We start from the raw sequence: 26,664 nt of genomic DNA on the forward strand, positions 1-26,664 counted from the left end.
TAGCTAAGAAGTGAACGAGGCACACTCCAGTTCCGTCGAGCTGCACAGCCCGCTAGAGTGCGCTGTGCTCGGTAGACGACGGGCTGCCAACCTTGTGTTGGCTCGGCGTTGTAGTAGTATCTGTGGCAATGATACTACATGCGACTGCATGCAAGACATCCTTGCAGACATAACTGAACACCTGGCTGAAATGGAACAAAATCGACAGATATAAAAGTAATTTCCTGATTACCACAAGGAAGTGTGCTAGAACTGTTACTGTTTACAGTGTACGAGGTATGACTAGCAGAAAGCGTCCGAAGCTCTTTAAGACTGTTCGCAGGAGATTGTTTGTAGGAAAGTATTAACGCCAGAAGAGAGTACAGATATGCAAAATGATCTAATGAATCATGCAGGCTCGGGCAGTTGACCGTAAACGTGAATAAATGTAGTATATTGCACACACACAAGAAAAGAAATGCACTGCTGTACAACTACAGTATTGATTAAGAATTGCTGGAAATGGCTTCCACCGTAAAATATCTAGGAGTAACTATCCAGCGTGACCATAAGAAATAGTAGGAAAGGAGAGAAGACGCAAGGAAGAGCGTTTCGACACGGGATCGTTTCGTCAACGCGAGAGCGTTTCAGATATGCTCAACAAACTGCAGTGGCAGACGCTGCAAGAAAAGCGTTGTGCATCACGAGATGTCTGCTACTGAAATTTTCTTAATAGTACTTTCCGAGAGGATTCGGACAACATATGACATCCTTCCACCCACATCTCGCGAAATGACCATGACGAGAAAGATCAAGAAATTAGAGCTAATGAAGAGTCTTAGGCCGGTATTACACTATCAAATTTCTTTGTCAAATATCTTTATCAAAAATCTTTGTGAAAGATATTTGATGGTGTAATAGGCAACTTTGTCAAATGTCGTCCAATATTTGATCAAATCCAGGGCCTCGCTGTCGATTTGATCAAAGAAGTCGTTTGTCTTCTGTTCACTGCAATGTGACATGTTACCACTTGGAGCGCTAGCATCGCTGCAGCGTCCTGTCGCATGTAGTGTAATTTAAACATTGCCGGTAAATATAATTGGTGTGTGCCGACAACTACAAAATTAATAGAGATGTATGAAGCTGATGAGGAGCTTAACAACGTAAGGTACCCTGAATACAAAAATAGATTAAGAAGATTGGAGACCTGACCTGACCTAACCTAACCTAACCTAACCTAACCCTCTCCTGTAGCAAGGAACCTAAGTGTTACAATGAGCCTGTCTTCTGCAGATGTAGCAGTTCTTAAGTGAATATTGTGCTTTGTGATATGAGGACACAATTCACTGAGCACATACAGAAATGTATGCTCATCCATTCTTAAGTAATTGATGTACGACTTGACGTCCTCCACTATAAGCTCACGTAACACGTCTTGTTGAATGCTTTTATCGTGTGGTCGTAAAACCCACGGCTTCACCCAGTTATGTTTCCGTTTTTGCCCCCACGTCTCATCCGCATGTGCACACAGTGCAGTTGTGGTACATGCAACTGCTGCGGTTAATAACAAGTTGTTGTTGTCAGCCATCTTGAACTTTGACGAAAAATATTATGACAGTGTAATAACCCTTCTAGCGCTACGTCACAGATCTTTGTCAAATATATTTGACGGAATATTTGATCACATCTTTGACCAAATCTTGGACAAAGAAATTTGATAGTGTAATACCGGCCTTACGGACAATCATTCTCCCCGCGCGCCTTTCGCGACTGTAACAGGGAAGGGGAGACCAGTTACTGATAGCAGAAGTGCGCTCCGTCACACACCGTCACGTAGCTTTCGGAATGTTGATGTAGACGTAGATGTAGAAGTCTCTTTCTGATAGTTTGTCTGTAGGTATTGGATTGTTTATGGATTGAAACAAAATTCGAATTCAAGCTTCACTGTCCAACACCCCATGCCAGTATTTTCAGTACAGAAAAAAAAAACATTTACAGAAACAGAACTCTTCAGGAGGTGACATCAAAACGTGTAGCTTAAAACCATATGTCGGACTTGGAGAAAGGTCTGAGGGACTGAAGAAGATCGGCGCATCATACTATCCGATCGACATACTGTAATCTATTGAGCAATGACTGGGGATTGAATAGTGAAGAGATGAACTGACGACGACAGTGTAGCAAGAAGGCTAGGCACGGGTCCTCCCAGAAGGACTGCACCACGAGGAGATGGTGGGATTGTTGGACTGGCTCTGACGAATAGGCGGACGACGAACAGCTAAGGCCCGGCAGAAGGTTACAGGCAGCGTGACACCACGAATCATAGGGAACAGATTACCCCATTAAGGCTCTAAATTGCGCTAACGCAACATTTCATTCGTAATTTTTTTAAGCAAAGTGAGTGACACAAATATAGAATTTCCTTGTTGAAACATTAAATAGGCATCTGAAGTAATTAGTTTAGGTATTTTAAGTAGATTATTGAACGTAATGTTGACGACTTTGAATTTTCAAACTGTCTCATAAATTTATGTATTTCATTTCTTTTGTAATTAGCGTGTGGTGATTTTTAAATTAATTTTATTCAGTGAACTTCTTTCAACCTTCTATTATCATACTAACTGTTTAAAGACTTAAGCTACAATTCAAACAACTTTTTTTATTATTTACAATAATGTTGCGTTTACGAAACTTTGGAACTTGCAAGTACATTTGTGAAACGCCGCTGCTTTTTTCTACCGCAATAATTTACCGGTATTCCATTGTTGCCCGAACGTTATAATACTGTTAGGCTTTGTTTGAAGGAAATTCATTCAGTTTGGTTGGTTTACGTGTAGACATTAGATGAAAATAGATAGGGGAAGGCTGAGGAAGAATATGCTTCTATAACTTATGTGTCATTCTTAAACGACTTTGTGTCGTGACTAAGATAGTTCTAGACCTATACATCGCTATGCTTCATTTTCAGTTTGAACTTCAGTGAGGATAAGGGGTGTGTTTACAGCTGGAACAATAACTGTGACTAAATATTCGCTACTGTTAGGTCAGTTGCATTGCAGTTTTGCATTTTTTTTTTTGTATTACCATAGCTCTGCAGTAAATGAATGCAGACAGTATATACAGGGATTTCTGCTTGTTTAGGAATGTCTGATAATGAAGCAAAACCTCTATCTACTGCGATACTTATGGCCATATTGAATGAAATTGAACGCCTTGAGGCTGCACACAGCACTGATGGCATATACATTTCACCAGATCTTGATCAGATCACAGCTGAAGAAGAAACTGATGGGAGATCTTATTGTTAAACAAGAGGGAACAACTGATATCGCTGGTAAATTTGAAATACGTGCGCATAGTGACCAAGAGAAACTGAATTCAGCTGTAGGGTCTGAACCTAGTGCATCTGCAAAGAAAAGAAAACGAACTGGTCTGAGTGCAACGAAAAGAAATAAAGATGGTCCAAATTGGAAGATGGTTCAACAAACTCAAACATCTTCACCAATAACAAAGGAACTAACCTAGACAGCAGACATGAAGAATATAGTAGAGGGTTTAGCTTCTTATGTAATTTTTTTTCACTTTACTTTGATTCCGAAATGTTTTCAAAATTACTGAATACACAAATAAACATGCACATATAACAATCGCCATTCATTTCAAATAACTGTTCCATTGCTGAAGCAACTGTAGGACTTATGGATCCTTTCAGGATATCACACATTACCTGCAACGGACTGTGTTGGTCGAAAGATGAAGACAGAGGGTTACCAATTGTACCTGAAGACGAGTTGCTATTGTGATTGAAAGAATGACAACTCGTATACAAACCCAACACATGTAAACCATCAGTTCCGCCCTTGAGGAAGGCTTTAAATCTCCTATTGCTGGGAAACTGAAAAAGAAGCCTGCAGTATATTTTTCACAGACATGCACGGAATTATGGTCTGGAGGCAAACCGGGATCGGTTCATAAGTTTGTAGAATTGAATACCACACTCGCCGTTGAACATCATGCAGAGATTTTTGTTGTAACTCAGGATTTTCTGCCTTCTTCCGTCGATTGTTCGGACATGCCACGCACCCGATGAATGTAGTGATGCTTTGTCAGAAAAAAAAAATCACTTCACAATCAACACCCCATAATGCACAGGTAGTTGTAGTCGAGTAGCAGTGCCTCAACTGATCAGTTGGTGCGCTACCGTTCCTTTGTACAGTTCCTGTTTGCCTGCATGCTGCTGACACGCCACACTGAGGTGCTAAATGGCGCAAACATTTTCTCGGACTTCTTCGCCGGGCCGCCTGTAAGACGCCTACATCGGCAAAATCCGTCACGTCACCTGCCGGAGTCCGAGAGGACCGGCGACGTATATGGCGGTCGGACGCCGCCTCCTTGGTACGGGTTCCCGTAAAGCGCCAAACACAGTGCTTGCGTCACACGTGACTCACTCGGTACTTTTTCACGGAAAAAAGTTCTTTTACTGCCTTCGTGGAAATGAAATGGCTGACAGCTTATTGGAAGATGCGATTGCCATTGACAATCATACAAAAAGATCTTATACCGAGACTTCGTAATCCAATGCAAGGAGCAAATATTGCTGCACATGTAAAAAACGCAGCGTTAACAAACGACCTCGTTAGTGTGAAGTACATCCGCGTGTACCTATATTACGCTGGTTTCCTAAACCTGCCACAACACTAATAATACTCTACATAACAGTGGCGAGTTTCAAATTATTGAACACTTTAAAAACATCTACACCTACTCTAGCAGGTGGACTCACCAAGAGAGCGGAGAACAAGAGGGCATATTGACTGTTGGCTTCTGTCTGGGCATCTTCATCCTGCCAACGATGGACGGAGAGCGTTTGTTATGCCAGCGACTCGTACTGGTGAAACGTCAGGTACATCGTGAAACAACTGCCAGCAGAAGGTCCCAAGACAGATCCGAAAAGGAAGTACGTCAACTGGTTGCCACGACAGCCTCAACGATTTCTTATTAACCACATTGTGCTCGTCTGCCAGCGACCGGAACACGCAACGACCTTCTGCTTTGTCGGTACTGAAGTTGGGAGTGCAGCAGACATCACGCTTCTGGATTTTGCCGGCCCCAAGATCTACAAACTACCGTGTATTATCGAACTTCCTTCCTGCAGAGGGAGTTGCGATATGACAATCATGTTGAAAGCTTGCGTGGAAAAGTGTGTTGCAGCAGACTGAGAATATTGTGGCACGTTCTTCATCATGTTGTAAGCACATCTTCCATGTCCCTATCAAACTTTTTCGTCGACGACCCATTTCGTAAACGCACATTTCTTCGCGACCCTCAGTCTCTGTTACAAATATAGCTAGTACTACCAGCGTATATAAAACCAATATAATAGTTTCTACACGTATTTTATTTTATTTATTTTACTATTATTATTTTTGCATGAGCACCCAGCGACCCAGTTTGTTGAAATGCTGTTCGAATAAACCTTACGTGCAAACAATAACTGAGAACAATACTTGGCGTTAATGAATGCAGTATATTGTTTTAGATCTACGGTTAAAAGAGTGGATTGAAACACCAAGAATGCAAAAGAATAAAAATAAGTACGCAATGCACTTTTAAAAACAAAGAGGGGGATCGAAAAATTCTCGTCGCCTACTGTCGAATGCTAATTGATTTGATTCGTTTCAGCACAAGTACTTACTCACATATTTAGTGTACACCATATTCCCAATCTTGCTGTTAACACATTTATATAGTCTTCCATGTTCTTCTTGGCATATTTATAGTGCGAAGTGCATTCTCAACATCACTGGGCAGTTCTTTGTTTGTAGCTTAGCGACGCGCTGATACATGGGCCTTAATGACTCCCCATAACGAGTTGTCAGGTGAGGTGAGGTCAGGACTTCTTGTTGGCTTTTTCAAGGGAGCTGGCATTGATAATGAACCTCGAATTATCCACCGTCCTGGAAGTTTGTTGAGGAACTCGCGCACAGTAAGGACGTAGTGAGGAGACGGTCTGTCTTGCTGCAACCATATGCGTTCTGTGAGGCCCCTTTCCTCAAGCTGAGGTATTAATCATGTTCGTAACATGTGTAAATAATTTGCATCATTCACAGTCCCTTCAAAAATGTACAGCCCAGGTAGATTAAGTGACGTCATCGCTGCCCATATCATTACGTGAGGGGGGGGGGGGCTTTCTAACTCGACTGTTTAATGAGGATTCTTCTTGGCCATTACGACAATATTTCTAGCACGAGTGCTGCGATAAATGACAAATTCATCTGAAAATACAATCTCATTGCGCTTCACTGCATTTGCAAATTGAGTTAACAAAGCACAGCATGCTAAAACGTGCTCATTCCGGTCTGCATACGATAACTCGTTTACGAAAGTCGGTCGAAAAAAACTGACCTTTGGTCTTCTTTCATGTGATCTCTCACTGTGGTTTTTGGTAGACCGAGTTCCGAAGCAAGATTGCGTGTCGACTTCGTAGGAAATTCTTCAATCAAAGCGGCAACTCCAGCATATGTTTCTTCTCGTGTCTTCTTTCTTCTAGTCCGCGGCCTGTCTTTAACATTGCCAAAATCAAACGCACGTCTTTCTCAATTATTAAAACTTTCCTGGAATGCTGCTATAATCTGTCTCATTGTCTAACCTGTGTGTTGTCGTTCGTGCAATCACACACTTGTCACTAGGCGCTCCACAATAGCGTAGCTATGACCGCACACGTCTGTCATGATTACAAATTAAAACTCGACTGCGACTGCGACTGCGAAAACATGAAAACATGAATTCCAATAACTGATTCCAACAATTCATAAGAAGTAACATAGCTACCAACTTCCACAATCACATTTGATATTAAACGGGCGTTGTGGGGTACGGAGACATCTCGCCCGCACTGTACTATTAATTAAAGTACCACATATCATTTCAGTAGAAGAGAAACTGTTTTACTGGAGGCTGGAAGAAGATAAATTTACTTTCAATACGTTCGATGTGACTGTTTATCCTGACACAGTATCTCGATGTGTGGCTTAGTGTTCGTCACTGCTGATGTCCTAGCATTCTCGATGTTCAGAAGAGGAGATAGATATTTTTACTGAATAGTCATAGTCTTCAAAATCAAGATTCACACAAATAGGCTAAGTGTAGTAAATGAAAAAAGAATCATCATTATTAGAATCAAGAAAATCCTGCTTTTTCACTAAGTTAAAAATTTGTGATTTGAGTCACAGGACAGTTATGTAAACTTTTCATGGGATTTCAGCGAGAGATGTTTCACACGATCCATTCTTATGGAACAAAAATTCTGATCCAATCTAATTGTTTTTTCTGCTAGTGGAAATAATTCTGAAAATAATTTTCGAAACATACCGAAAGATCAATTATGTTATCCTTATTTAAATCCAAATTAAACTTACAGTACAAATTAAAGATACAATCGTCCGTATGTGAAAATACCGTATGATTAAAAATGTTTAATAACTTCGTAAATGGCTACATTTTATGTTTCAGTGTAAAAATAATAGTGATTTCTCCTGGATGACACATATTTAGCTAGTTGAGTTTTTTAAACAGATCGAAAAATAGCATAATTTGATCAGCTAATCTGCATTGTGAAATAATTTGATATACTCAGAATTACTTTGAGGCAAAAATGATGTTTCTTCATTTTTTAATTGTAAAAACAACTTCGGGGATATGCTGAAATTTGATTTCATTTTATCTCATAAGCTTGCGAAGACACGACTTTTTAATCAGATTGATGACTTTGTGTTGTGTAATATAACATTCAGATTATCAGAAATGTTCTTATCCACGAAAGCATGTCGATTAATCATCCAATGAGTACAAGCAAAAGGACCACCGCTTCCAGATTTAACTTTAACATAAAAGGCAGCTGTTCCTCCTGTTTTTGCTTCTGCTGTATGTCCGTCCAATCGGAAAATTTGTTCACTTTCTTTGAAACTGTTACTGATCTGTAACACTCTTCGCTAAAGGCTGACAAAACGGTAAATTTTCTCGAATAACTATCTCTGATATATACTGACAACTGCACTTCGTTTATGGAATTAAGTAATTCACCCTTGTGAAATGTATTTTCGAATTTGGCTTACTTCTATCAATATATTACCCACATTGATCATTATTATTTTTGAAAATACGTGTATCTACTTTATCATTTCACAGTGGAATTTTTTTAATACATCTGCGAATTATTGGCCCAGAATAATTTAAGTAAATATTAAGCCACTGGTAGCACGAGATCTTCTGGTCTGTTATATCGTTTTTTAGCCTTTGCGATCAATTAGATAAGAGACTCTTAAGCGCTTTTTATCGCCCAAAACATGGGACTCGAGAGACCTTTTCTTGGATTTTCCACTATTACAATAGATAACCAGAAAACTTCGCAGTTTATTGAAATAGGAACAGTTTTTTAAGTAGGTTTTTTTCAAAACTTTGAAGGATATCGGCGTTATTGGTCTTTCGTATATGTATCCATTTACGCATTGCTATTTTGGGTTACTTTTGGCTCTGAAAAAGTGGCAGTTCGTAAGTGGAGGCAGTTTATGGTCTCGTTTCCCATTATGTACGCCAGAGGAAGGTAGAACTACTGACTACGTCATATGCAAAATACGAGGACTGTTCAAAAAAACATTCGCAATTTCGCAACAGCGAAATGTGGCTGGCATCCCAGCACACATTGCACACATCTGTGTTTACCGTGTTACTGACGGAAGTTTCATTGTTATATGTCTGTTAGTTATTGATTGTTCAGTGCTGTTTTGAGTAGATCGTTGTGTCGCACAGTTTGCGAATTTCGAGATGGCAGAGTTAGAGGAGACGCGTCTGCATTAAATTTTGCGTCAAACTCCAGAAAATCTTTACAGGAACACACCAAATGATGCAGGAAGCCCACCGTGATTAGTGCTTAAGCCGTACTCGGTGTTACGAATGTTTCATACGGTTTAAAAATGGCCGGACGGATCTTAAAGATGACGCTCGTTCGGGACGCCCTTCGACGTCTACCTACGAAGCTCATGTCAGGGACCTCAACGAAATTATGCGTGCCAATCGAATGCTGGTCGTCCGAGAGCTTGTAGAAGAATGTAACATTTCAGTTGGATCGCATTATGAAGTCCTGAAACAGCACCTTGGAATGTACCGTGTAGACGCCAAGTTCGTCCCAAGGCTCATGAGTCAAGGCCAGAAAGGCCTTCGCCTCGCAATCTGTGACGAGCTTTCGGATCGCAGAAATGAGAACGAGATGCTCCTTAAGAGAATTATAAGTCGTGATGCGACGTGGGTATACGGTTGTGATGTTGAGACTAAGGTTCAGTCTTTCCAGTGGATCGGGAAACGTTATACAAGACCAAAAAAGCTTGTCAGGTCAGGTTAAATGTCAAAGTCATGCTGACAGTTTTCTTTGACTTTAAAGGATAAGTTCATAATGAATTTCGAGCCACAGGGACAAACTGTTAATCAGTGGTACTATTAGGACTTGGTGCGACTACTCTGAGACGATGTGAGAAGAAAATGACCTGAAATGTGGCAAGACAATTCATGGTCTTGCATCATGATAATGCACCCTCACGTTCATTCGCGTTGGTACGTGACTATTGTACAAAAACCGAAATAACTGTGCTGCCTCATCCTCTGTACTCTCCAGACAGAAAGGACGAAGATTTACAAAGATTGACAAGGTAAAGGAAAATTGGCAGACGGCGTTTCGCGCAATCCAGCAAGAGGTGTACCGAGACTGCTTCCGGAAGCGGGTACGGCTTCGCGGTGTATCGACCGTGGCGAAGCGTGGGCAATAAGTAAAAGATAAGCGTTGAAAAATTTAGTGGACGAAGCTCCGGAATTTTTTGAACAGATCTCATGTATCGTATTACTAAATCGTGTTCACGGGGGGCCGAACCGCACAATAAGCCTGAGTTCGGTGTGGGGCGGCGGTGAGGTGGGCGGACTGCTGTGGCCTGTTGTGGTATTGTGATCCAGTGAGGGCTACGGCGGGCCGAAGCCTCTCCGTCGTTTCTAGGTCTCCGGTTCACTGCACACACACATACACATACATCCTCTACTTGATTTCCCTTTCTGTTCATTCTTTACCGGATGTTCCCTCTTCTTCTCTTGTATAGAGATTAACAACTAAGTAAAGCATGCAAAATTAAAAGTTAAACCGTTGTTGAAACAGAAAACGTGATAGACAATACAGTAGAGTTTCTGAGAGAATGTCGTGTTGGTGCATCCACAGATAGTACAACAAATAACTCGTAATGTATAAACATCAAACACCGTACACGGTGGAAAAATGCCTCAGTCCACGTGACATATATAATACACCTGTTAGACATAGATCGATGTTCCGTGTGACTGATGTAGGTTGTACTCTTGGTATAGCTTTGAGCCCTCAGTCATGCATAATATGACAAGAGTGGTTGTACGGTAAAATAAATAACAGTTTTGCAGAATGCCGTTTTTCCCATTTATGTACGCAACGTAGTTGGAAATTGTTTGCGATTTACGAAATATAAACTATATATACATTTTGGAAACAATCGACTATTCGCAAAAAGGAAAAATGCATGAACACAATGATGATTTTGTACAGTCGGTAACATGTCATGCGACTTTTTTCAGTTTTGTGTCCACGTTATATGCTGTTGTACACAAGGTACAAATTTGGATTCATTCCTGCCACTTTCGGCTTGCACGTTTCCAAATTATTAGTGTACAATCATCGTTGATACAGTCCTTATTACATTAACGTCTTTATTCACCTGTAAGAGGGCAGCCGTCAGATAATAAACGACGTAGATTGGAAATGGTGGATGGAAAAATTATATGTTGTTTTGGAAAAGTAGTAGACAGGCCAAACAATAGGCACCACGGTAGTATCCAGTGAGAATGTCATGACGATCAGTATGTGAAAGACATACCGATATTTATATGTCTGTGTACACGGTAAGAATTATTTTAGCGAACAGAGGTTAATGAAAGCTGTAAATGCAACTACTGGTTCACTGGAACGTAAAACGGCGTGAACTACGATTAATAAAATAAAAATAGAGTCGAAAAGATTTCTTGTTTAGTCTTTATGTCTGTGATTAGCAGTTCTGATAGGAGAAGAGCACTTGGTACACTTTTACAAATCAGTTAATTGGTAATAATTATTTGAATTCTAAGACAAGCCCACAATAACAATGAAATGTCAAACTTTCCTCTTGCAAATGTTCCGAAAGCTGAAATTCCAAACCATCAAGTGTAGAGCAAACAGCTGCTACCATCTGATCTGTATTTATTTGGTGTGTATAGTAGTTCTAGATGACAAGAAAAGAAAAGGATTAACTTCTAGTTTTCACATTATTTGGTCTGTAAGGCAGCTATAAGTACAAAGGACAGGGTCCACAAATATGCTAAAATCTTATGTACACTACTGCCCATTAAAATTGCTACACCATGAAGATGACGTGCTACAGACGCGAAATTTAACCGACAGGAAGAAGATGTTGTGATATGCAAATGATTAGCATTTCAGAGCATTCACACAAGGTTGGCACCTACAACGTGCTGACATGAGGACAGTTTCCAACCGATTTTTCAAACACAAACAGCAGTTGACCGGCGTTCCTGGTGAAACGTTGTTGTGATGCCTCGTGTAACGAGGAGAAATGCGTACCATCACGTTTCCGACTTCGATAAAGGTCGGATTGTAGCCTATCGCGATTGCGGTTTATCGTACCGCGACATTGCTGCTCGCGTTGGTCGAGGTCCAATGACTGTTAGCATAATATGGAATCGGTGGGTTCAGGAGGGTAATACGGAAAGCCGTTGGGTTGGGTTGTTTGAGGAAGGAGACCAGACAGCGATGTCATCGGTCTCATCGGGTTAGGGAAGGACGGGGTAGCAAGTCGGCCGTGCCCTTTGAAAGGAACCATCCCGGAATTTGCCTGGAGCGATTTAGGGAAATCACGGAAAACCTAAATCAGGATGGCGGTACGCAGGAAAGCCGTGCAACGGCCTCGTATCACTAGCAGTCTAGATGAGAGGTATCTTCTCTGCATGGCTGTAACAGATCGTGCAGCCACGTCTCCATCCCTGAGTCAACAGATGGGGACGTTTGCAAGACAGCAAAAATCTACACGAACAATTCGACGACGTTTGCAGCAACATGGACTATCAGCTCGGAGACCATGGCTGCTGTTACCCTTGACGCTGCATCACAGACAGGAGCGCCTGCGATCGTGTACTCAACGACGAACCTGGGTGCACGAATGGCAAAACGTCATTTTTTCGGATGAATACAGATTCTGTTTCCAGCATCATGATGGTCGTATCCGTGTTTGGCTACATCGAGGTGAACGCACATTGGAAGGACATTCGTCATCGCCATATTGGCGTATCACCCGGCGTGATGGTATGGGGTACCATTGGTTACACGTCTCGGTCACCTCTTGTTCGCATTGGCGGCACTTTGAACAGTGACGTTACATATCTGATGTGTTACGACCCGTGACTCTACCCTTCATTCGATCCCTGCGAAACCCTACATTTCAGCAGGATAATGCACGACCGCATGTTGCAGGTCCTGTACGGGCCTTTCTGGATACAGCACATTCTCCAGATCTCTCACCAACTGAAAACGTCTGGTCAATGGTGGCCGAGCAACTGGCTCGTCACAATACGCCAGTCACTACTCGTGATGAACTGTGGTATCGTGTTGAAGCTGCATGGGCAGCTGTACCTGTACACGCCATCCAAGCTCTGTTTGACTCAATGCCCAGGCGTATCAAGCGTATCAGCCCTACGACGTCCAGACGTCGTAGGGCTGGGCGGCCACCCCTTATTCAGATGTCGGGCATCGTAGGCTGGGCAGGCTGGTAAAATAGGACTGGCGGCCAACTATAGCCGAACTAACATCAGACATTAAAGCCGGGCACAGTACAAATGTGTCTGAACACACTGTGCACCGAAGACTCCTAATGATGGGCCTCAGCAGCCGACGAGCATTAGCATGGGCCAAAGTTAACATCATGACATCAGCAACTACAAATGAAATTGGTACTAGACCATCGGCACTGGACGTTGGCGCAGCGGCAGAGAGTTACATAGTCTGATGAACCCGGTTACCTTCTTCACCATACCGATGGGAGGGTGCGAATCCGTCGTCTTCCAGAGGAACGTTTCCTTGATACCTCCACTTTGGGACCGAGACAAACTGGCGGCGGCACCGTTATGCTCTGGGGAACATTCACGTGGGCATCCATGGGTCCAGTGGAGCTCGTACAAGGCACCATGACGGCCAAGGGGCTTCGTAACGCTGGTTGCAGACCACATAGAGCCCTTCATGACGATCATGTTTCCTGACGGCAGAGGCATTTTTCAACAAGATAATGCGCCACGTCACAAGGCCAGGAGTGTGATGGAGTGGTTCGAGGAACACAGTGACGTGTTCCATTTGATGTGCTCCCCCCCCCCCCCCCCAACTCGCCAGATCTGAACCTGGTCGAACACATCTGGGATGTGATAGGCTGTAGTGTGAGAGCTCATCGCCCTCCTACCCGGAATTTCCGGAATTAGGTGACTTGTGTGTGAAGATGTGGTGCCAACTCCCTCCAGCGACGTAGCAAGGCCTCATTGCTTCCAAGCCAGGACGTGTCGCCTCTGTCATCTTTCTAAAAGCTGGACACACCGGCTATTAGGTAGGTGGTGATAATGTTCTGGCTGATCTGTGTATTTTACATGGACGACGGAGACGTGTAACCTTTTCAGAAAAATCTGAATTTAACCTGCATGGCTCAAATAGCAAAGTTTTCGTGCATCGCAGAGTAGGTAAAGAATTTTTGCCTTCGTGTGTAACAGCAATAGTCAAATATCCAGCAATCCAAATGGTCTTGGCAGATGTATTTCTACTAACGATGTACATAGTTTGGACTTCATTCGTTTCCTGTTCCATTTTCCACGATGATTCTCCTCCTTGCGACAGAGCTTTGAAGGTAAGTCCTGTTAGCATTGTTTGTATGTAGCAGGAAGCAAATGATGTTCCAACTTAACTGTTATACATTTCTACATTTTAGGCAAAAACACTCATTACACAAAATGGATTGCAAACATTAGAACGGCCTGGAAATATTAATTCTCTCAATGCCTACAAGAGGCAAGGCAGTGATTAAGGCACGTGGAGGACCAATCAAGTATCAAATGGCAAGTGGATTCAAATGAGGTAACTGTGTACGTACAACTACTGAAACCTCTCGGTGTTAAATCAGAAATTAATATTCAGTGTATTTTCCGAGATTAACCCTTATACCTCTTAAGAAAATACAAATCTGATGATGTAAGCATTTTATCCATTTCGTTAAGATAGCGTTAATATAACTAATTACTCATTTTATAGAGATAAATCAAGAGAATCCTACCAAATTCGCAGAAATTATTATGCATATATGTTTCTTATAGAAACAGAGGAAAATCAGTCCGACTTATCTAACATATTCAACGATTATAACGAAGTATTGATCTATATAAGGCGATGCAATTAATAATTACACCATTTTATTCTCTGTTAAGCGGATAGTATTGCTGCATATTAGAACGACTTGTACTAAAAACATGCTTGTAGTAATTAAGAGCGAGGTAGCCGAACGACGGACATTTCTAAGAAAATAAAGAAGATCACGACAGTTGGGCGAGAATTGTGAACGAGAACTCTAGCGCTCTCTTGTGAAAAACGCCGGCACTACTACCTTCAAATGCTCGAGGCATTTTTATTGCTTCCACCGTTTCCCTGGTACACCGATGAAATTTCTGTGCCCGTAATCCTCCAGAGAAAGTACAAACTACGTATTTCAACACATCAAAGGGGAGACAGATTTCCGTCAGGAAAACGATTCCTCACTGTCACTAGATCCTGAGCGTGTTTACGTGTGTGTGTGTGTGTGTGTGTGTGTGTGTGTGTGTGTTTGTGTGTGTGTGTAACCGGGCATGCTGTTTGCTTAGAAAATTACTCGGAATGATTGTGCGTTTTCTGTTCGAATACTGCAGATGCCTCGTAAATTACCGTGCGGCGGGTTACCACAGAAATGATAGCGTTTCTTTGTCCGAATGTATTTCCGCTACTGCGTACTGTGAAACGCGATTTTCCGAATCATATGTCTCTCCTAATCTGAAAAACTGTATTTCCGTACTGGCGAATGTGTGGGATTCTGACCATAAATCCGAGTTAAATTTAAATATGTCTTACAACAAGAATCGGTTATCATCGGAACCAGACTATTAATAAATAATTACGGTTACAATCGCCTCCTTTCTGATATATGGTCACAGACAGTCACCTACAGTGACATACTGATGGAATAATTATTTAACATTTTTATTGAACCACTATCACAACTGTAAATTGTCAGTGCAAAAGCGAGTTATTTCTTCAAAATTATGAAACGTGGCTTGCATATAGCTGGGGAGAATTAGAGTCAACTTCACAACATTAGAAATATTGCTGTGCATCAGATCAACTCTTCATTTGATGAAATGAGCAATTACGAAAGAGATAAAGAATGAAGCAGAAAAAATATTACGAGAAAGAAATGCAAGGATGGAATGTACTGCGTGTACAACAAAATCCATTTCTAGTTGGATAGGTATTGAATGAAAGCGTTTATTCTCGGGATATTACTTGTATTCTTACGTCTGCCAGACGGTAGAAAAATCTATTTCCATTTGATTTTTTTTTTTTTTTTTGCTACTTTCTCCCAAAATTTCGCTTACAGGTGAATACTAAAAATTTTTCATATAAAACGTAATTGGTATTTTAAATAGTTAGTGTTGTCACTGACAGTTACTATAACACATATTTCAACGTAAGTGAAAAATATTATATACTAAAATACACCATGATTGACTGTATCGTCTTCGGCAAAAAATACTGTCGCTATGTCTTTGTACTCTGCCATGAATTAACGATAGCATAGACTGAAATCGAAGTGTTACGTTTTGTGTGAATTACTGCGTCTTTTAGGAGATACAATTAATGTAAGCACATATTCAAAAAATCCTGCCCTGTAACATTATGATATCAGCATCTTATTTTAAAGATCCATTTTCCGAATTTGCAGTCGCAGCGATAACCTTAAAGAAGCAAGGAAAGAGAGGTGGAACAACAGACTCGCAGTCATCGAACTGAAAAATTATGTAACTAAAGTCACGCAACACTGGAATATTGGAAGAAATTCTTGAAACACGTTGTGCTATGCACGATGAAATGTAAGTAGGCAGTAACTTTACTGCTTCTTAAATCATTAGAAACTCTCCATTAAAGTACTAAGCTATTACAGAAGCCTAACGTTATAACAGAAATCATCATAAGACAAATACTATGTATTCAGATGATAAATAGAGAAAGACTCTTAGAGATACTACGTATTAATGAAGAACGTTTAATGGACGGCATTATCAGCCAGGGCCTCAGTTTTTACGGACAACTTGAAAGACAGAAAGACTCAATATCTATCATATGGCACACTCGCAAACGAAGCCTCTTTGGTTCAGACTGATGAAACGAGTTGAAGGAGATTTAGGGGTGCCCAAAACAAAAATTCCGACAGAAAGAAATCCTTAAAAATGTTATGAGAGAAGTTCCACAATGGACTGACGCGAAACAGTTCATGAAGTCGTATGAGAAAACAAGCAAAACAGAACGAGACAAGAAGGCAAAAGCACGTCAAGTAAAGTACACGAAAGCATCAGTAATAACTATGGCTGAAAACTATGTCATTACCTAAGGCAGACTACAGTGCAATATTCGACATAAAAGGCCCCATATACAAACTGGAATCAGTTAACGCAGAGGAAGGTATCAGTGATCGTAAGTATTTGACCGCGTCTATGACGACGGGTCCTACAAGGAATGTTAAGAAAGTTAGGAAGATATATTTGCTCAGTAAGGGTGACAGAATACAAATTTCAGAATATCTCAGCAGTCAACATCAAATATTCGGTGATGAGGACGAAGATGTGGTGAAGAAATGGAACAAATTCAAAGGAATCGTTCAATATGCCCTAGAAAATATGTTCCGAGTTAGGTTTTAAGGGATGGGAAAGATCCACGATGGTTTAAAGGCCATGTTAGAAAAGCGCTACGTAAACAAATTCATCTGACATTCAAGAGAAGTAATAACCTGGCTGACAAACAAAAGCTGAACGAAGCGAAAATGTGCGTAAGGAAAGCAATGAGAGCAGCGTTCAATGATTTTGAAAGTAAGACGTTGTCAACCGACCTGAGTAAAAACCCTAATTAATCTTGGTCGTATGTAAAAATCAGTAAGTGGATCAAAATCATGTGTTCATTCTGATGTGTCGGCAGCTGGGCCAACACCTTGTAAATAGAGGTGGCTTAACAGGCACGCGAGACTAACGCAGACGGGCGTGAAGTACTGGAACAGGATACGTAATTAATGCTATGAAGAAAAGAACGGAGTTTCTCATATACTTATCTTTAATTTCTTCTTGTACATCTCTATGGTGAACACAAGTGAGACTCTAATTACAATCACTGTAAGGCTAATGGCGCCTTGCTAGTTCGTAGCCATTAACTTAGCTGAAGGCTATTCTGTCTCTCGGCTAATGAGAGAGAAAGGCTTCGTACGTCTAGTCGCTAGCTCTGTCGTCCGTACAACTGGCTGAGTTCGAGTCAGTCTCTCGAGACCTGCCTTGTGGTGGCGCTAGGTTTGCGATCACACAGTGGCGACACGCGGGTCCGACATGTACTACAGGACCGCGGCCGATTTAAGCTACCACCTAGGACGTGTGGTGTCTGGCTGTGACACCACACATTCACTCAGAGACCACACCGGCACCGAAACGGAAATAACAAAGAGAAGGCCGAAATACTGAACTGGGTCTTCCGAAGTTGTTTCTTCGTGGAAGATCGTAACACTGTTCCTCCTTTCAATCGTCGTACGAACATCGAAATGGCAGATATTGAGATAACCGATCGCGATGCAGCTACAATCACGTTGTAGCGGAAAGGCTTCAGGATCAGATGAGTTACCTATAAAATTCTTTAAAGATTAAGCGAAAGAACTTGCTCCACTTCTAGTAGTAATTTATCGTAGATCGCTTGAACAACGGAAGGTATCTAACGACTGGGAAAAGCGCAGAGTCTTCCCGTTTTTAAGAAAGGCGGTAAGATAGAGCCACACAATTATAGACCTATATCTTTGACGTCAATCTGTTGTAGAATTATGGAACACGTTTCATGCTCAAGAATTATGACGTTTTTGGGAAATGAACATCTCCTCTATGAAAATCAACGTGGATTTCGCAAACAGAGATCCTGCAAACTCAGCTCGCTCTGTTCCTTCATGAGATCCACAGCGCAGTGGACAAGAGCGCTCAGGTTGATGCTGTGTTCCTTGATTTCAGTAAGGCATTTGACAACGGCCCACATTGCCGTTTAATGAAAAAAATACGATCTTATGGAGTATCGAAGCAGACCTGCGATTGGATTCACGACTTTCTTGCAGATAGAACTCAACAAGTCGCTCTTTACGGAACTAAATCGACAGGTGTAAAGGTAATATCCGGAGTACCACAGGGAAGCGTGATAGGACCGTTGCTGTTTACAATTTATGTAAATGATCTAGTAGAAAGCGTCGGATGCTCTTTAAGGCTATTCGCATATGATACAGTTGTCTGTACCGAAGTAGCAACGCCAGAAGATAGTAAGAATTTGCAGAACGACCTGCAGAGAATTGATGAATGGTGCAGGCTCTGGCAGTTGACCCTTAACGTAAATAAATGCGACATATTGCGCATACACAGGAAAAGAAATCCATTACTGTACAGCCACACTATTGATGACAAACAGCGGGAGACAGCGCCTGCCGTAAAATATCTAGGCGGGACTATCCCGAGCGACCTTAAGTGGAAAAACAGACACCAGACTCAGACTCATCGGAAGTATCTTAAGGAAATGTAACTCCTCCAAATTTCGGGACAGCACTTTTCAGGAGGAGTCGGACAACATATTACTTCCCCCCCCCCCCCCCCCCCCACATACATCTCACGTATTCGCGAGTGGAGCATGGTTGGAGGGATAAGATAGTGGTACCGAAAGTACCCTCCGCCACACACCATTAGGTGGATTGCGGAGCATGATGTAGATGTAGATGTAGACGTAGGTAGTATAAAGCAAACAGTAACAGTAACCCCCCCCCCCCCCCCCAACGTATCAACCACGTAACGTGATCTGGCCATATTCAAACAAGCATTTACTACTGTCTTAAATTCTTCTGTAACGCACGCAGAATCAGGGACAAAATCCACCACACTGCCTGAGTGTTATGCAAAATACAGCTTGGATAATAACATGTCCGCTAATCGTCTTTCACAGATGCTGACTTTTCCTTCTTCATTCCTATGTTAAAAGGGGTGGATGGCATTCGTCTGCAGCTTCATTTCATCGGATTTTCTGTCACAGAACCACTACTTTCGAGAATAATCTGAAATACACAACAAGCACATTCTATGCATAATTGTTTCTCCTTCTTCTAGCTGCACCAGTTCAGATTTTTATACCAAATGTGATGGGCATAATCTTACCTAAGAGTGAAAATTGTAGCGGTGTTACTGTGAACCTAGTGCAGGTATCAGCCATTATTTCAATGGATATTGGCAACAGGATATTGTAAGGAGGCTATGTTATGTATGCGCAAACAGTGAACAGATGAGCATTGTACACTCTGATATTCGCAGAAAACATGGCGATATTTTGGAACATGTGCAGCTTTTCTCAGTAAACAACAGCAAGAAGAGGTCGTGGGAATGAAAATGTTACTCTCTGGAGCTAACCTAGTTCTTTGCACTTTCGTAAGCCTGTGTCCCGCCACGACATATTTGTGTAGAAGTCTGACTCATGAATGACGCTACCCAACAAGTTATCAGCAGCGCTAACGAAACCTTGACGAGTAGCAGACTTGAAAAATACTTCAATCGTACAATGAATAAAATTTTCGCTTATTTATTTGCATTGATTCTTGGTCTTAACGTGCCTTCAGTCTCAGGGTAACTGTTGGAATGAAAATCGAGGCTCCTCATATGTTGGAAACCTTGTTTTTTCAGCATTGGGAAGAGGCTGATATTTCGTATTTAATGTAGCAAAATTTCTTATAATTTTGGAAATGACGCTATTTCCTTTGTGATCCTTTATTTGCAATTACAAGTCACGGCAACATAAAAAATGGTGAAACTGAATATTAAGTCATGAACGCAAGCTACAAACTGCCAAAGATGTTCAACGGCCATCATTATCAACTTTTTAACTTGTGCGTTAAAGAAAAAGATAAACTGGTAAAAGAAATTTTCTGTACAGTAACATACATCACTGAATAAAGTAGTGCCTCACATGTCATATTCTTCTTCTGGCTGAATGAACAACTATTAATGTGAATCTGTGGGATCATCTCAATAAAATGAAAGAAAATTTAATAGTGCTTACGTGTACGCGAACGTAAATTCCCGAAATGCCATTCCAGCAAAATAAATATGAAATGTTGATTCTTACCGTCGGAGAAAGCGTCCTTCAGCAATAACAGCCTGCTGGTGTCAAAATGGAATTGGGCTACAGTAAGACTGCATTTTTCTGGCTTTATGAGTTAGACTGGTAGGAGCCTATGAGAGGATATTGGAAATTGTGTGGCCATGTTAATAAGTGGAGGGGCAAACAAAATAGTAAGCAGTTAGCAGTATATGCTAAAAGTGACGAAAGGCGTATATGTTGACAACAGTTGAGTGGGCAAAGTGCTGTGGCGTTTGCTGCCGTATCTAGATTGAGTCACTTTGGTAATGGAGAAGCAGTGAACAAAAAATATTTAGATCATGTGAAAAAGTAGATTGAGAAAATGGTGTCTCAGATTTCAGAAATCTTTCTGAGGACATGACACTTAGTTTGTATCAAAAACTAGAGAAACTAACGACATTTTAATAAGAAGAGGGGACTTCATAGCTGCTTAACGCCACGCTTGTCCATCATATTTACTACTTTGTAGTACACACTGTATGTTCTTACTTTTCTAGTTATCCTTGACGTCAGGCCAGTTGTAGAATCCACATTAGCGCAATAATTAAAGAAATAAATATGTGGTAAAATGTCTGCAACATGATAATGAAATAGATAGATGGAAAACTATGTGAAGTGTTGTGGGAGGTGGTTATTAGTCCTTTTTTTACCCTCCCTCCTTTCCCGCTAGATCGTTATATGAAAGGACGTACAACGAAAAGCTTTGTCATGAATAACAAGGTCCTACGCCGTTCCGGTCTAACAGCATTTGCACACGACTACACTTTCCTCTTTTAACAGCTGTCTTGTTAGAGTACTTTATGTTAAAGAGGTAAAAAAATTTGGCTGTAGTGCTTGCATAATATATATGTATCGTTACCAACCGGATACTGAAAAGTCTACCGACATCAGAACAGAGCATTAACAGAAGCCAATAAAATTATCATAAGCTATAATTTTCATTAATTTACAGTACGCATAACTAGAGAGTTAACTCAGTGACATTAATCGTATTTATGTCTGATTCAACATACAGAACGATTTGGTTTGCAGACTGTAAGACCATATTCGCTCTTCCTGCTAAAGCTGCCAATAAATTTAATTACCTCAATAGTGCTATGAATGTCAGCTTTCTCGATAAACTGTTCTTTGTTCTACAACAATATTCCTAACAGCTACGCTGACTGAGTCTATAAACTACATCATTGTATGTTATTTGTACACAATTAGATCACGGAAACGTACGGAATGAAGAATGAAACACTTTACTATCATGGCGCGGTTCAGTTTGTCAACTGTGTTGGTTAAGTGCAAAAGATATGTGTATTCTCCTGTGCGGATGGCACTTGATAGAAGAATTACACTTTCTTACGACAGCACTAAAATCAAGCACTTTTAGAGTATCTCCTTCTCAGACGCATTCTAAATAAAATGGTCATTCAATTATTTTATTTTCATTTGCCATCGCATGGGGGTACTTGAGATTTAATCCTCACCTTCAAGTGCTGGCTGATAGCTTTGAAACTTCATATTTAGGTGTCCATACTTGTTGGAATCTATAGGGCGATTCATACTACTCTTACAACAATTTATGCTCGGTAATGCCAACTGCTGTTTGTGTTCAAATGAAGCAAAAGTGTCTTATATTAACAATGGCTCCGATGGCTACGAATGATATCCAGACTTACGGAGCAGCTGATGATAGTCTAAGCACAAACGACTCCGAATACAGCATAAGGCAGATAAGGCAGGCGATCCAAAATATATGTGTGTGTGAAATCTTATGGGACTTAACTGCTAAGGTCATCAGTCCTTAAGCTTAGACACTACTTAACCTAAATTATCCTAATGACAAGCACACACACCCACGCCCGAGGGAGGACTCGAAACTCCGCCGGGATCAGCCGCACAGTCCATGACTGCAGCGCCTTAAACCGCTCGGCTAATCCCGGGCGGCACAAAATACAGGGTGTTTCAGAAAGGTACAGCCAAACTTTCAGGAAACATTCCTCACACACAAATAAGGAAAAGATTTTATGTGGACATGTGTCCGGAAACGCTTAATTTCCATGTTAGAGCTCATTTTAGTTTCGTCCACCTACGCTCAATGGAGCACGTTATCATGATTTCATACGGGATACTCTACCTGTGGTGATAGAACATGTGCCTTTACAAGTACGACACAACATGTGGTTCATGCACGATGGAGCTCCTGCACATTTCAGCCGAAGTGTTCGTACGCTTCTCAACAACAGATTCGGTTACCGATGGATTGGTAGAGGCGGACCAATTCCATGGCCTCCACGCTCTCCTGACCTCAACCCTCTTGACTTTCATGTATGGGGGCATTTGAAAGCTCTTGTCTACGCAACCCCGGTACCAAATGTAGAGACTCTTCGTGCTCGTATTGTGGACGTCTGTGATACAATAAGCCATTCTCCAGGGCTGCATCAGTGCATCATGGATTCCATGCGACGGAGGGTGGATGCATCTATCCTCGCTAACGGAGGACATTTTGAACATTTCCTGTAACAAAGTGTTTGAAGTCACGCTGGTATGTTCTGTTGCTGTGTGTTTCATTTCCATGATTAATGTGATTTGAAGATAAGTAATAAAATGAGTTCTAACATGGAAAGTAAGCGTTTCCGGACACATGTCCACAGAACATAGTTTCTTTCTTTGTATGTGAGGAATGTTTCCTGAAAGTTTGGCCGTACCTTTTTGTAACACCCTGTATATCTTGAATGAATAAATTTTTTTTGCAATGGAACTACACACTTTTACTGTGGAGTTTGAGAGAAGCTTACAAGATAACTTCAGCGACGTAACATGTATATGACTTGTTGAGATAGTATCAAGATAATACGCAAACCACTGTCCCGCCGTTAGGAGGGGAGGGTGGGGTGGGGGGGGGGGGGCGTTCCAAAAGACGTCGGCCCTGTTGTACGAAATGTAAGCAAACATGTGACTCAGTTACGGATCGTATGTTTATTATTACGGTTGTCAAACCAAGTGCTCTAAATGTTGACTTTGGGCAATGCTACACGCTATAAAATGATTCTGCAGAAACAATACTGGGCGTTGAATTTCATCTGGAGTTTACAGCAGTAGAGGACCGTGTTACAAGCCATGTCATGCTTCCAGGAGTCGTCGCTGTCCCCTAATAGGACCTCTTGTTTTAATTTTCGCCGCAGGTAAAACTATAGAAGTGTTAAGTTTGGTGAACGTGCAGACCAATTTCCGTTTCTTGAACGACCGTTCCAATTATCTCCAAATGATAGGAGGGTCTGTCGTTACATGTGCGGAATACGTTGGTACCACACTGACCACCATATGTGCAGTGGGATGTCTTTCATTGACGGCGGTGGGAGCATATCTTAGGAACTCGGGATACTTGATTGTATTTAGATTGCCGTCAGTAAATCAGGGACCAATCATGCAAGTCCTGACCCACTAGTATCAAGACGCCAAAGCGGCGTCTCAGACCACTGTCCCGCCGTCAGGAGCTGGGGCTCAAAGAACGTCTGACCTTTTATACCAAATGTAAGAAAAACCCGTAACTCAGATATGCTTATTGTGTTAAGTTGTGCGGTTGAAGCCCATCAGCCTTTGTTCTGCTGATATAGAAATCAAATAACTTGCCCGTGAAGTTACCGAGATACAATGTATACAATAATCGAAAAAGTGGTAGTCCGAGAACGTTGTTTCATCCACTGTGCATTTTCGGCTGACAATTACTTTATATTGTGAAGATTGACTTGCCCATTGTTTGTAAACCATGTTTCCCCCTTTAACAAAGTTTTGCGTATATAAGCCGCATCGGTTCGCACTTTTCGTAGATAAGATTCGGAGAACTGTAACCAATTTTGGAAGTTTTGTCATAAAGCTGTAGATGCAGCGAAATGTGAACAGTATGAAGTGCGTTGGAATATAGTGTTCGTAGAACATTCGTTTGGTTAGCAATATCTAGATACTCTTCGGCATACAACCTCACCGCTGTTCTAACAGTTTGGTGACATTAGCCTCAAACGATATTCACTTCTTCGATCGTCGTAATCATTGTGAGTGTCTCAGTTGCCTTATGGGCAAGTTATCTGATTTCTACAACAGCAGAACAAAGGCTGATGGGCTTCAAGCGCACAAATTAACACAAAAAGCGTAACTGAGTTAAGTGTTTGCTTATATTTGGTATAAATAAATAGGGCAGACGTTGTTGAGCCTGTTATCGTGACGGCGGGACTCTGGTCTGACGAGACGCTTTCGCATCTTGATGCTACTGGGTCAAGTCCCATACATGTTATGCCACTGAAGTTCTCTTGGTAGCTTCATTCATACTCCACAGAAAAAGTATGTAGTTGTACTAGAAGAAAAATAAAGAAACAAGGTCGTTAACGTAATTCGGCGACTATAAACGATAAAAATTACTTGCGAACGTCACGAAATGCGCCATGTTGTACGTTGCAACTTAGCCAAAATCGCATTTCCGTATATTTATTCGTTCTTGACATATTTGGGGCACGACAAAACTCTGCCTCATCCCGTATAAATGATCAAGACGTGACTTTTGCGCACAGATACCTGTTAATGGTGTACCTTCCGGAATGAATATTATACAGGTATATCGGCTAACCGAGCACAAAAGGACCCATCCTTTCTGTACTTGCTTCGTTTCGGCGATAGGTTAATTAATTCTGCGATATTTCATGTTGCTAACAGAAATTAAAAAAAAAGTGTGAGCTTTTAACTGCTTTTTCTTGTAGAACATGTGTTTCATTGGGGGGGGGGGGGGGGTGCCGCTAGACGAGTGCCCTGCTTGGTTTTGACATAGCGTAGGTAAAATTTTACACATCCATGTATACTGATTTACATATTTTTACTGTATGAGTCCCAGGCATATTCCATGATTACAACAAGACAAAAATAGCAGATAATCCCCACATACACCAAAACATACACCTCATCAGCCTTTCATATATGACAGTAAAGATGTTGCCGTTTACGAATTGCGTAACGTAACAAGTTATGATAAGAAATGCCTGCTATCAAAGCACTTCGTTCGTCGTAAGGAAAGCTCAAACGGCAAGTCCCATCATTTAGAATCAATATTACATAATGGCTACAGCAAAATCCTCATAAGAAATAGTGCAGCAGATTTTTGCTACTAACAGTCGAGCTCGTCACAATCCATTTCCATGATATCCACTGCGGGTTTCTCAAACAGTAAGCATCAAGTTAATCAACCAATCATTAGTGTTAATAATGACTGAATTTTGTCATATAATATGAAAATATTATTCACCAAAGGAGGTGGAAATATTTAGCGATCACCTGAAGTAAACCCAATTGGTGAAATCCAGAGCAGGAATCGCTCAACAGAAGCAAAGGACGGTTGTCGGGCAGACCGCTGCAGTTTACTTTGGCGTCTGCTAACTCGCTTGGAGCAATGCGTCTAGAGGTCACAGATAATTTCCAAAGCGGGGTGAAAGCCATGCTCGACTTAGGTGCGAACGTCGCTAGTGGGCATTTGCGTTTGGCCCAGGCGTGAATGTTCTTCTTGGAAACTGTAGTACTATGCCTAAGGTGACCCAGAGAGAAACTGTGAAAAAATCAGATTCTGTGTATGTAACTTTGGATTCTTCATCGCTTGGCAAGCTTTGGCTTGGGCACCATCGACACTTCCCTGTGCACCCGACACTAGAATGGTGGTGGTGATGGTTCCTGCTGGCCCGAGCAGTTCGCCAGAAACCATGGTTCGTTAGAGCGAGGCAGCCGATAACTGGAAGTTTTAACATTGATGAACCCTCTCAAAGCTCGAAGGTTTAGTCCACTGAACCGTATTATGGAAATGCCGATAAAAGCAACTACTGGAAGCTCATTGCAAAACTTGTGATCAGGTAATAGCAAGTAGATCACCTGGAGGTACAGATAGCTGTCTGAGCGTCTGTTCAATGAATTCGCCAGTACTTAAACATCATTTATTATGTGCCATTTTATTTTTGTTGCATTTGGGTCGGTCACACGGCTGTGAAACAAATAGTGGCACGCAATGGTATCGTGTTCATTTTTTTGTATCAATGGTCAGTTTTCTGTTATTTATTTCACATTTGTGATCGCATGCCGCCATAGAG

This window comes from Schistocerca nitens, chromosome 1 (assembly GCF_023898315.1).
Source record: "Schistocerca nitens isolate TAMUIC-IGC-003100 chromosome 1, iqSchNite1.1, whole genome shotgun sequence".
NCBI lineage: Eukaryota > Metazoa > Arthropoda > Insecta > Orthoptera > Acrididae > Schistocerca > Schistocerca nitens.